We start from the raw sequence: 13,119 nt of genomic DNA on the forward strand, positions 1-13,119 counted from the left end.
GCTATAAACTCATACCAGCCAAAATGACAAAGTTCCTGCTACAATGAAAAGCATTAACCTGTTAGAAAATAAACAAAACAACCAGGCATCTGTTGATTATATCAAAAACTTCGAAAAGCCAGAGATATTCTTTGTATTTCTACCAGGATTCAGCTCTATGCTGCCATCAAATAGCAAGGCAGGCTCCCAGCTTCTCACAAACTCACAGAAAACCTTCTTCCTATTTTTGCCTTGTAAGGCCCTGCTGCAAAGTCCACCTTGCCCGCCAGCTGCTAACACAAGTGCCTTGCTAACCGCTTCATAGCTCCCCACCTCACCAAAACAGTGAAAATCAACAAGTGGACTCCCCCTTAGGATGGTTAAAAGGCATTTTAAAAAGACTAACCTGTGCTATTAGAATTTGGTGGAGGTCACGGAGCTCTGAACTTCCCCAGTCGCTTCAATCTCGTTTCCTGTAGAGCAGCACGTGACCCTGCGCTTCCTCACTGCACCTTGCTAGACTTGCTTCATTTACTTTTTGAAGCCCAATGAAGAAGCTGTCTCCTACAGCATGTTTTAAAAGACTTCTGCTCCCATGACATGTTGAACCACTGACATTTGTACATACGCAGAAAGAGCCCTCCTCCGTTTCCTTCTGAGTCACTACACGACTCAATGGCCCTTTTTGTACTACTTTTGTGTATTAATACCAAATCCTAAACGTGATTCTATTACAGTATGTTCAACTCCCATCTCTCTCTTTTTAAAGAGGAAAAAAATGCAACAGTGGAGAATGTAATTACACTGAATGCATGGGAAATTTTAGTTCAAGGCATTCATTTACCAGGCTGTCAAGTGGGAAAAGTATTGATGTATCTACTTTGAATAGTTGCACTTAGTGTAAATTTTTAGAAATATTTTTCGTTAGAACACGGCAAACAATTTTCATAGGAGTTTCAGTCCTATGGGAAAGGGTTTATGACTTTGGAAGAGCAAAGATTCTCTTCTCAGCACTATGTATCCACATACTGTCATTTTAGAATGGGACAAATGGGCTTGAACATAGGTCATGAAAGGATGGATGGTAAACTCATGGATCAGATGAGTAAATTTACAGAGCTGTAATAGTCAGTAGCCTTCAGAAATTAACACTTTGATTTTTCTTTTTAATCCATGGAATCATCACTGTCAGTCAGCAGGGAACAACTGCTGGCACAAAACTGGCTGCAATGCCACCAGACTACAACGCAAACCCAGAGCTTACGCAGAGAAGCCCAGAGCAAACCAACACAGGATGCTTCTGTGCATGCTGTTTGGTGCATTTTACACAATTTCTAAGTGCATGACAAGATTTCCACTGAAAACGACATCTTCTAAATTCAACTGCACTAGATGAAGACCTGGTTGTTGTGAGCGGCCTCCGATGAACACCAACCAGGGGTCACCTCCAGGTCCACTCCCCACAGGCTTCTTGCTTCAACCAAACAAGTCAAATGAGCTCAAATTCCTTCTGTTTGTGGTTAACATGACTAGTTCCGATGGAAAATGAGAGGGAATGGCTTGCAGGAATCCTCCTCCCCGCAGAGAGGTGGGAGGAGCAAGCTGTGGCAAAGAGACAGCAACATGCAGAGGGACTTCACAGGCTGCCAAGATCTGCACTTGTGCTACAACAACCACTGACAATCCCAACTGCCCTACAAGCTGGCAGATACCATAGAAGATACAGATGAACATGGAGGGACAAACTCCAGAAAGGAGAATGTCTGTCTACCATAACAAGGTTTTCCAGTACAAGCACTTCAAATTTAAGGACCTACTGCAGCTACACATTGCACAAATCACATCTGCCTAACAAATGACGTGTATTTTAAATGCAGATATGCAGGGGAAACCCCCACAAAAGGAAATACATGAGTGAAAGAAGGACTACTCCATGACACGGGTGCTCCCATATGACAATTTTTGGGCACACAGAATCCTACTTGTGCATGCACCTCTGAGCTCCTGTGGTTGCAGTCCGAGTACATGTACAAACGTGTCCACAGATGCACCTGCTCTGCCCCGACTTACAACTTTGGGCCAACTGGCCAAAGAGAGATTAGGGTATTATTTACACTGGAAGACACTTGAGAGCACTGTGAGATGCATGCAGCTTAAGCACTTTCTGGCACTGAGCGCTCAGAGTTGTTATATGCCGGACTCTAGGCTTCAGAGGCACAGAGGGGAAGTTGAAGAGTTCAGGAAGTTGCTGTGTTTGTTCACAACACACTGCTTCATTGTATTCGTCTTCAGCTGCTCACCCAGCAGCTCCTGGGCTAACAGTTGTCACTGACAAGAGAACTTATTGCTCCTTTTTTCAAGGGGCTATGTTTACAAAATCACTTTTAACACGTTAATGCTACGTGAGGATCATGACATGTGCTACACCATGCCAGAGCAGTGCTTGGAGCCTCCAATGGGGGAAATGGAGTTCTATACTCCCCCCGGATACCCCTCTCCACATTGTTCAAGTTGCAGGGAATGCATTTTCTCAGTGAGCAACTCCTAGCCATCTCCTTCTTAAGCCATGCCCAAAGTGTCCTCCAGGGTGTCACTCCAGCCAGCGCACCTCAGTGCAGCTCCATGGTTTTCACTGGCACTGCACACGCAGGTGTGTGATACCTGGGGGATTCACCAAGCCCACACAGCCTCCACAAGGCCTGTTCTGGTAAGCTTCTCTGTTCCTGGGCCACCAGGAACACCAAGGGATCTGTCAGCTCTGACTGCAGAAGGGAGGCATCTGAAGTCCTCTCTTCATCAGCCATTTACTTCTCTGTCCTTGTCACAGATGAGGAATCTGCTGACTGGCACCTTTTGGAGCACTGTAGCTCCTCTGGGATTTTTGGTAGCTATATTAGGTGGTAAGCCAACTGCTTGTAACTGACACTGAATCACACTTCACGTACATGCAAGACAAAACCACTTTATCTTCTGAGAGGAAAGCCCACCTGAACCTCTTCCTTTCATGCACCTGGGTGACTAATAAAATGTGCCCATAACATTGTAAATGGCAAAAGTTGTTTTTAAGACTCTAAATTGACTCCCCACCACTTGTGACTCAATCAAACAGTGTTTGATTTACCAAAGAGGACCACCCCAAATGCAATAATAAGTTGCACAGTGGCCTGACAGATGAACTACACCAGGATGTTAATGGTTGTGGCTGTAGGGCTTTTACATAGATAATTTACTGTCCTGCGCCAGCTATGGGGTTCTGAGGGGCTCTGAGGTTTTAGATTAGAAACAGGCATAGCTACATCTCAACACATTTGATGATTCTTGTCCAGGTGATACAAACTAATGGAGCATGCTGAATGCCACAATTCAAACTCACACATATCACTGGCCTTACAAAAATAGGCACTATTTGTAATATAGAATCTCACCTATCTCACTGATACGGCCATATCTGCACACACAAACAGCAGTGGATTCTGTGAAGAATGTTTTCCATCTGGTACCTGTCACCAGCAAATACAAGCTATTAACGTCCCTGTGATTGGGCAATACAATCCGTACTGCTTCTGACCTCGAGCGGGCATAACACCTGTGTGAGCACAAGAGTACATAGTCATACAGGGCTGCTAAAACAACTACAAAAATCCCAAATCTGCTTGCCAAATCACAAGAGCTCAGCAGTAACAGAGAGGTGTTCAAACTTCAAAGCAGGAGCACAGTCAGCAATAGTTTGTTGAAAGAATTACAACCAGGCATGGAAACTGGGACTTCTCAGTAGCATGTAATCCCTGCTGTTTCCATTTCCTCTTCCTCATTATCAGCACAGACGGGGGCTGAAGATTAGTAAACAGTGGGTGTTTGGGGTGAATTAGAGCATGTGTGATATAGAGCTCGCTATCCTGGTGGCATCAGCGTGACTTCGCAAAGAGATGTAAATATTTAATGGTGCCCACTATGTCTCTTCAGAACTATGGAATATTAACACTTCCTTGGAAGTAACAATGATGGAGGAATCTTACTAGGACTCCATCTTGCCCTTCATCTAGGACATGAACAAAGTCTTACAGCCAAGACTTCCCTCCTCCATAGCCGTCTGTGGAGAAGATGAAAGCTTCTCACACTGCTCCTGTCCAGTCTAAAACCAGAAACAACAAACTCTGGGACAAAAACTTCAATGTAAAGAAATTCCCTTCTTCTGAATAGAGGAAAAAAAATACTTCCAGTGTAATCTTTAAAGCTTCCCAACCTGCTATGGTGTTGGGTTTTTATGACCATTATACCTAGACAACAAATGCAAAGGCAAGCAAACTAGTAGCACAATTAGAAATTATTCTACTTTTCTTTAAGCATTTACTTTTTAAGTGGGTTCTCTTCTCTTCTTTGCCCACCGCCATAAGGAACAGTCTTAGAAAAGATTCTCTCTTCTCACACCCAAAATCTGATTTCAGCTGTCATTTCAGGTATTAAAATGCCACTGCCACCTAACTAACAAAGACCAATACTTTCCTACGTTGACGTATTCACAATTTTGAAGAGGAATCTGAAAAAGCAGGAAAATTCTAAATTATTTTTTCTGCTCTTGTTCTCAAGTCTACATAGAACTAACAGCTGCGTGTGAGAGATGTTACATATTCAGCTATTGCCCTTGCTTGTCACAGGTTATCCTTTCAGGAGACAGCTATGTAAATAAAAGCCATTAGTAAGAAAACACAATATGCCTAGAAACACCTACTAATTTCTTGACTTGAGAGAGAACTCCTGAATTGATAAACCGTGCTCTCAAAGTGATTTGCTTGTCCGGCCCCCAGCACCCCTGGCAATATTGATATTAACGGACTCCTGAGGAAGAGTCCTACTCTGCTTCTTTAATTAGGATAAAGCAATCACAAGATACATTGTAAGAAGGTAACTATTTTGCAAAAGTTTCTTCATATCGCTACAGAGAATTCAAATATTTAGTTTGTTCACAGGAACAAAAACAAACAAGCAAACTTCTATGAAAAGGAACCTTACTGCTGGCTGCTTATAATACTCGATTTCACATAATACCTTGTTTCTCAGTTTGTGGCCTTTTTACACAATAACCTTGAGACATGGTTTCCCTCAGACTCGATCAAAGAATGAGATTACACAACAGACACACAAACAGAAAACATTTGCTGTCTTTCCAAAGAGTATTTTCAACAATTCTTACCCAGTAAAAGCTGCCTAGCCATTTTTCCAGAACAATGTATTACACCTCATCAGAGGCATGCCTACTGCCTAATTATCTCTCCCAATATATAAGCACAGTTATGATGGTGATAATATTGGATATTTATTATTGAGCAACTTGTCTTTAGCTATTAACATGAATTTTAAAGTTTATGAAGCATCAGGTATGAACCATATGATGAAGAGTTTTTATATACTTGGTTATTTCAGTAGAAAATACTGTTTTAAAAACAGTTAACACAGTTAAATTGAGTAATACTTTATACTCAATTTCCCATCAGCATTTGTGCATGTACACTCACACACGGACAGGGGAACAGAGCAAAATAAATCTGCACCCAAGAAATAGCAATCTACTACAATGGCCATACATTTTAAAGCTACAGAAACAGCATTTTTTGATGAGACCAGGTTTCCAGCTGACATGGCCTACAATCTGAAAGTGTTACCTCTGTACCAAGTTACATTTTCTCTTCAAGTGGGATGTCTCTATCTAAATGTCTGCAGCTAGAAGTGCTTGCATGAATTGGAGCTTAACACATAAATTGAAGACTATTAAGATGCATGACAATTAAACCATTATTTTGCAAAAAATTGCTATCAAATTCTGTGTTCTAATCATTTGATTTTTTAAGGGGATTTTGCCTATTATTTTTGATTGTAAATCAAGACCCTTTTTTCTCCATCATCTGTTCAACACATGCATTATGAAATCCAAGCAACTAGTTTCATTTTTGAAAGAGGTCTACTGCTTTCATATAATTTATTTCCTCCTCTACATTCTGGATGCTCATAATAGAAGCACTGAAAATTTGTGATTATCTACAAAATAGAAAGGGAGCTGACAAATAGCAGGCTAATACAGGAGTACTCACTGGCATTATTTCACTGGCGTAAAGATCTATACACAATGTTACAGCAGCAGCATCCTACCCAAAGCTCATGCCCGTTTCTTTGTTTTGTTGTTTGTTTTTTAAATAAGTCCTCACGAGCAGGAACTTTAGTCCATTTTTTACATTTTTCCCATGGGCGGTATTTTCCACATCAGGAGCCTCTAGATGCCAAATATAGACACAGATCAGAGTCTGTACATACTTGCTGGGTGATTATAAACCAGTACCAGCTCCTCTGCTGTGTAGTGGATGAGACTTGCTACTCTTCGCACATGTCCAAGTGCCAGCAGCTCCACACTGAGCAGAGGTGCGCCCAAGTAAGGAGAACAAGATCACATCACATACAAGATGGGATCATGGATTTTTCTTTCATTAACACTTATCAAAAAAGAATATTCTCCCAAGAATAAACAGGAGAAAGGGAAGCTCCATTTATGAATACGTACACGCACTGCCATAATCTCAGTTAACTATCTGTGCTATCCCTAGGAATTAGTGGAGTTGATCACTATGAATGAGGAGAACACTAGCCAAGCTAACGGAATTTCAGACTCCATGAGAGGCACATGAAGACAAGTCTTGAGTCTGAAGCTCCCTGCTTGCTCAGGAAAGCCAGCGCTGCCGCTGCCCCTCACATACATGCAATTGCAGCCCCCTGGCAGTTGCAGGGGCTGCATCCAGAGAGCTCAGGGTGATTTCAGAGCCATCAGGGTGCACCATCAACCCACATCCATCACCTCACTGCTCCACAGTGCCTTCCAGTCTGAAGTTGCTCCTCAACATCATCTTGAGCAGGAACCACTGTAGACTTAGGATTAGCAACTTATTGCAATTACACTACACAGAAACTGATAGAAAACAGTGATGTTTATTTCCAACTCATTGAGCATAGAGATAAATTGCTGATCTAGAAACTAGTCTCCCTATACTGCTATGGCTCAGCTGCTGCCACGAGGCTGCACTGACCAGACACAAAGCAGCCCCTCTGCCTCACAGCAGGTTAAGGATGCCAGCTCTCCTCACAGCTTGTCATGTTAAGATAAGCTGGGTTTCTGAATCCATGATCATAGAGGTCAGGATAAGCTCCCAGTTTCACTAGCTGAGAGTAAAAGTAGGGGCTGCAGTTTAGTGCTCTGGCTTGGAACAGCAGAAATCCCACAGAAGGCTATATAGAAGACTATAACTGCACTTTTAATCACTTCTAGTCATTTTGGTAGAGCCACATGCCTGTGGGCCAAGTCCCAGCAGAGCCAGCCTGTCACAGAGCAGGAACATCAGGCAGCACAGGGAGGTGATGCTGTGCACCACAGCTCGCTGTGTGAGCCCGAAGGTGCTGCTGTAGCCACCTCCTGTGCTGCCAGCAGGGGCTTGGCTATGGCAGCTGTTACACAGGCTGTTTGCTCCTGCTTCAGGTTCCACTGTTAGCACTTTGGAGCTAGGTAAACTTTGTGACATATTTAACTTCAGGCCTTTTGCTGCTAATTGGGACAGTTCTCCTAACTTTTAATGAGAAAGCTAGGGCACCACGGTGCTCTTGGGAATGCTAGTTTTGGCGACCTTTGAACACTCAAACTAACTACTTCCATAATTGTATTTTTAAGAATAGTTAAAAAAATGGTCCCTAATTTCACATCAGGCAGGATTCCCTAGTGACAGGGTTGGAGATCCGGCACTGGTGTGCATTACAGAAAACTCCAGTGCTACCAGAATCACATGCTCTATTGAGAAACAAAGGAATCAGGACCTGAATATGTCAGAACTAAATACAGAGAAATGAGATTACAAATGATGAAAACTTTACTGGATAGAGCTGAGGTGTGCTGCATCAGACACACCTGTAGACTGTAGTTTCAACCCCCTCCAAACAGTCACACACCACAGTGATAGCCCAATCCCTTGGAAGAAAGATGTTGAGGTTGTGGGAGCTTTGCAGCAGGAACAAAGTTATCCTGATTTCCAAAACTAAGCAGCCACCCCAGTCAGAGGGAGCAACACCACACACACACCTCAGGGACAACAGCCTGGGGAGCCCGGGGAAGAGGTGCCCTGATGCTGCCAAGGGCAGTCCCACCACAGTGCTCCTGTCCATCCTGCAGTGACCTCACATCATACCAAGGGGTGCCAATGCCTGCTGTTTCACAAATTCACTGGTGGGGATTTTTGGTCTCTCCTCACTTCCTAAGGCACAGAGTCAAGCTTAGCTATGAAATGGCAGTGGGACACTTCCTTATCTCTAGATAAAAGGAAGAAGGTAAAAACACACTGTGTTCTTTTTACTTTCCCTTCTTGCAGGGTTTTTCCATTGTGTTTTTATCTGCTTCTGTGCATAGCTGACAGTGAAGGCCTTGGGAGCTGTTAAAACACCATAGTATACAGCATCACAACCACGAGTTCTTTAATGCCTAATCAGTCTCACTGATTAGCAAACAGACAGTGCGCAAACAGGCTTGCAAGAGGAATAAAAGCTCCCAGCCTAAGCAAAGAGCAGTGTTACACCACTTTTATTGTAAGCAATTGTAAACTCTGTTATTGCTCCTAAGAGGAAACTTTCCTGGCAAACTTTTGAAGTAACAAAAAGCAGAAGATGACAGTTCTTTCCCCTGGAAGCACAATGTCCCTTAGTGTTCTCACTTAAGTACTGTGCATGATGACATCCAACTGCCTTTCACCCTGCAATTCACTTGCATTATAAGGGGTGTTCCACTAAACAACTGGCATATTTTAGAAGAATAAAGGAGGAACCTGTCCAGTTTGTCAGTTACAGAATATCCTATTTTCTAGTTCCCTATAGCAGCTAATGTCTTCCTCCAACTCCAATCAACATGCATGAACATATGCACGAATGGAAAAGAGTAAGCCACAGTAAGTCTTGGAGATATCAAGCCTGTAAAGATCTGCTATGAAAAGCAAAACCAAAGGATGAGGAAATAAGTATGCCTCTGGATTCTCTTAAGAAGGCATTACTTCTGCATTACTGCATGTAAGCATGCAGTATACCCCAGGATTTTGCTATCAACTAAATTTTATTTCATCCTACTAGAATAGAAAATGCATTTTAGAGAGCATTAAAAAAAAAAATGCATCCTATCTCAGAAGTCCTGAATCTAAGGCAATATGTACAACTATAAAAAAAACCACCAAGGAGCATGTAAGTGAATGGAGATGCAGAGAAAAAGGTCAATACATCAAGTCATGCAATCTCACTATGTGCATGACCAAGGGCTTTGTTTACTTGCAGCATACACAGAACACCCTTTATAGTTTACATTTGATACTTCCTTTTAAAACTCCTTCAAGTAACTTGAAATGTTAAAGTAAGGAAGAAAATTCTCTGTCTTTCCCTGCATGGAAATACAAAACAAACATTTGGAAATACTCTGGGCCTCTTGCTTTGTCCAGAGAAGGCTCTCAGATAGCAGTAAAGTGCTTTGTAAAAGTAATCTGCTCCAGTCTGTAACAGTTACAATGTGAACAGACTTGGTAGGAGCTGAGATGAAGTTCAGCTTGTATCCAGCATGCTTGATGTTCCGTGGGAGACTGCGCAAGAACTTCCTTGCTCCTGTATGGACTGCTGGAGATGTAGGACATCCCAGAACAGAACAGGAGACACTCCACCGCAGAAGGCCAAAGAAGTTAGAGAGAGTCTGCTAAGGGCCCAGGAGATGAGGCTAACAGAAAGCCATGCAAACTGAAGGCTAGGAGAGGATGAGCTTTAGGAAATGCCACAACTAAGGCTATTCATGTGCTAGGCAAATCATAACCTGAGGAGAGCACTGACTAAAGTGACTGCTGTGGGAGGATCAATGAGATGGGGAAACGGAGGTCTGCAGAGCTTAGTACTGCTGATGCAAAAGGGTTTCCACACAGTAAGTGAAGAATACTAGCTGTTTTCTAACAGCCACTTCCTAGGTAGGAGGCAGGGGGAGAGAGTAACCAATTCCTCCCCTTCCTCCAAGGACATCCTTCCCTTTAATCACCTATAGTGATAAAAAAAAGGGACCTAGCTAATGCTAGTTACAAGTCAGGCACCATTCTGCACAAGCTGCTTATATAAGGACAATCCCAGTTGGCACCAGTGGACCCTAGAGTGCTGCCTCAGGCTGCTGGGGACGTGAGGGCTGCGCTGATCACCCGATGTAACTCAGAGGCTGCCAGACCGCGAGCTCATGAGGCCCTATCCACTGTTCTCACTCCCCAGAGGTGGGGAGAAACCACTGATTGAAGGTAGTGAATCTCAGACTTCACTGTTCACATTGCTGCTTAAATGAACAAATAAATAAATAAAGAGAATGGAAGCTCAGGCAAACTCCCCTCTTTTGTTTTCTCATTCCAGGGAACAGATCCGAGCCGCTAACAGAGACCAGAGTCTGAAGGGATACCCTGCTTCCTGGAACTCATTTTACCATTTTAATTCCACAGAACAAGTACAGTAAATATTGTGTGTTTTGCAGATTTGATATCACTGCAAAATCACAATATTGATTTTACAGTTTTTTGCCTACAGAGGTCTTTCAAACAGCAATGCAGAGAACAAGATGAGCAATCTGAAAACAAAAATCAAAGCCTGGATCAGAGAGCTCATTACGCAGTCTGTGACTTAATACTCAGAACTGCAGTGGATTAAGTCTTCTGTATTCCCTGAAGGTTCTGTGGGAAGGAACTCATGCTGCTAACCAAATCCCATGTTGTGCTGACAGCATTACAAACCCAGAGGCAGAACCCAGCTCTGCCAGCCTCGGGCTGCCCACACCAACACACTCTCCTTCACAGAGACAGTTCCATGGCCAAGAGACCTCAAATTGCCAGCTGTGCGTACTCCCAACACAAAGAAGCCTTCTCTAACACTGAGGACAGCTTGCTGTATGCAGCCATGTCAGAGAGCATGGCTAACCTGCAACATGCCCCAAACCCCTACACCTGCTCTGCTCCTACTGCCTGTCTCCTGGCCCAGACAATCCCACTCTGTGCAGCTGGCAGCTCAGCTGTCGGGGATCAGCCCAACACAGCCCTCCTCACAGCCTGCCAACAACACACGTGCCAGCTGCACAGCACGCTGCTGTGACAACACAACAGCACATTACTGTACCCCATTTCTACAACTTAAAGGATTTACCAACCTCCCGTGCCTGCTGATGCTCTCTTGAATAGTTTGATGCCCATGTCAAGCAAGTTACAAAACCTATCTGTTGTTGCAGTGAACAGATCCACAGAATGATGCAAGGCTCTGCTGACTGCTAGCTATACTTATGTAACTCAGTAGCCTCACAGCTGCTAATAATTAGCAGACAACCTGCGTAAGTGCTAGACAAATACAGGGAGATGGAAAAGGAGAACCCTGCTTCATCTCTTCAAAAACAAGCCAGCAAAATGGGAAAAGGGACTTTTAACAGATCTATGATTCGCTTTCTCTTCTCCCAACAGAATTCAAACCCAGCATAATGAATTCAGCATAAATCTTATAACTGAAGGTCTGAATGGCGCCTTGTTCGTAGCATTTGGGTTTGGAACACAGATGCAGTTAACTCACTGCTTAACGCCTTCTATCATACTCTCTGAAATGCCGATCTGCTTCCTCAGCTTCCACGTTAGGAAAACAAAACCAGCAATCTTTCTTCAAGTGATTTATTTTTTAAAATGACGAGAGATCCAAACTTGAATTCGGCACACAGCTTTCTCTGCTCTCATTCTCTCTTAAAAATAAGAGATTAATTGTTATGCAGCAAACTGGGGATAACATCACTTTCTAAAAATTTCCTTTGCAGCTCTTGTCTTTATTTCACAATTCTTTTCCAGATCTCATGTTCTCAGTGTTGCCTGAGAAAATGTAATTAACTGTTAGTATAAAAATCCCACTAAGTGACAGATTGAATATATACACACATACACACATACATACATGTTTTGGGGGTTGCTATTCTCTTGAGTAATCTGAAAGCAGCTGCACAGGGTAAGAAGCTTTTCTGTTCAAATACGACATCTTTTAGCTGCAATGGCACCAGCCCACTAGTCAGGAGATTTCTGATCCTTTCCCAGCACTATTACTGACTTGCTGCTTCAAGCAAAGCCATTTTTCCTCACTGTGCTTCTCTGCTCACTGCTCTTAGAAGCCTTTATTCACACTTTAAGGCCATTTTCAGATGTTCTGAAACCACTTAGCCCATACACTCTGGGGGATAATAGTCTGCTCCACTCTGCCTATTCCTCACAGCAACAGATCTCAGTATTCAAGCACAGCATTCACCAAAAACATTAAGAAGGAGTAGGAAGAGGGAATCAACCCACTTCCTGACGTTATCACAAGGGAAACATGCACAAGCTATTTGGGGCTTGCTGAAACTGCTATGAACATTTATCTTAGCCTCTATATTTCTTCCCATTAAAGAGCTCCCTTGAGTTTCTGTAGCAGAAGAGATGCTAATAGTTCAGAGAAGGTCCCTCTGGGAACACATGCGTGGAAGCCAAGAGTGCTGCTCACCCAGGCTCAGCCCTAGGGGGGAGCAAAGACCATGGGTGCCACAGAAGCAGCTTAAACATTGGGAGCTTTGCTTCTGCAGCAGCAGTAATTTAAGGTACAAAGAGAAACATTTAAACTCCAAAGCGTACTTACGTGTGATTGGATACAAATGTAGATGATTCCTAAAGGAGTTACAGCAGAGTTTAGAGTTACAAAACAGATTCTCGAAGTGCTACTTGTGCTTCCTGTCCATCTCCTTTCAGGAACAAGGAAGCTTTCTATTCCGAATGCCTTTGATCTCAAATTTCAATGAAACTGCACCCTCACTGCCCATGTCTGAGCCTACAGGCACTGCACTGCAGTGACCTGCACTGGAGGGAATCAAAGCACAGCTGCTCTGGGAGGCCTGCTGTTGCTGCTCAGCTGTGCATGTCAGAGCCCTCATCTCCAGGGTTAATTCCACACGAAAAATGTCATCGTTTTCCCATTCAGACTTCACCCACAACATAGCAGCACCTGTATACTACTTGCAAGGAGTCACAATAGAACACCAACTTTATCCATTTTCTACATATAACTACA

At 43.2% G+C, this 13,119-nt stretch overlaps 1 protein-coding gene across 6 annotated transcripts in view; it reads right to left on the minus strand.

Annotated features, from left to right (window-relative positions):
- Positions 1 to 13,119, minus strand: part of WIPF1 (WAS/WASL interacting protein family member 1) — a 48,760-nt gene that overhangs the window by 32,425 nt on the left and 3,216 nt on the right. The window contains exon 1 of one of the 6 annotated variants that reach the window (XM_052676247.1): positions 386 to 6,028. The exons of the other annotated variants lie outside the window; for them this stretch is intronic. The gene's annotated coding sequence lies outside the window, so the exon portion shown is untranslated. Of the gene's footprint in view, positions 1 to 385; positions 6,029 to 13,119 lie in introns of those variants that run through there. 6 annotated transcript variants of the gene reach the window in all.

This window comes from Tympanuchus pallidicinctus, unplaced genomic scaffold (assembly GCF_026119805.1).
Source record: "Tympanuchus pallidicinctus isolate F22 unplaced genomic scaffold, pur_lepc_1.0 scaffold15, whole genome shotgun sequence".
Lineage (NCBI taxonomy): Eukaryota > Metazoa > Chordata > Aves > Galliformes > Phasianidae > Tympanuchus > Tympanuchus pallidicinctus.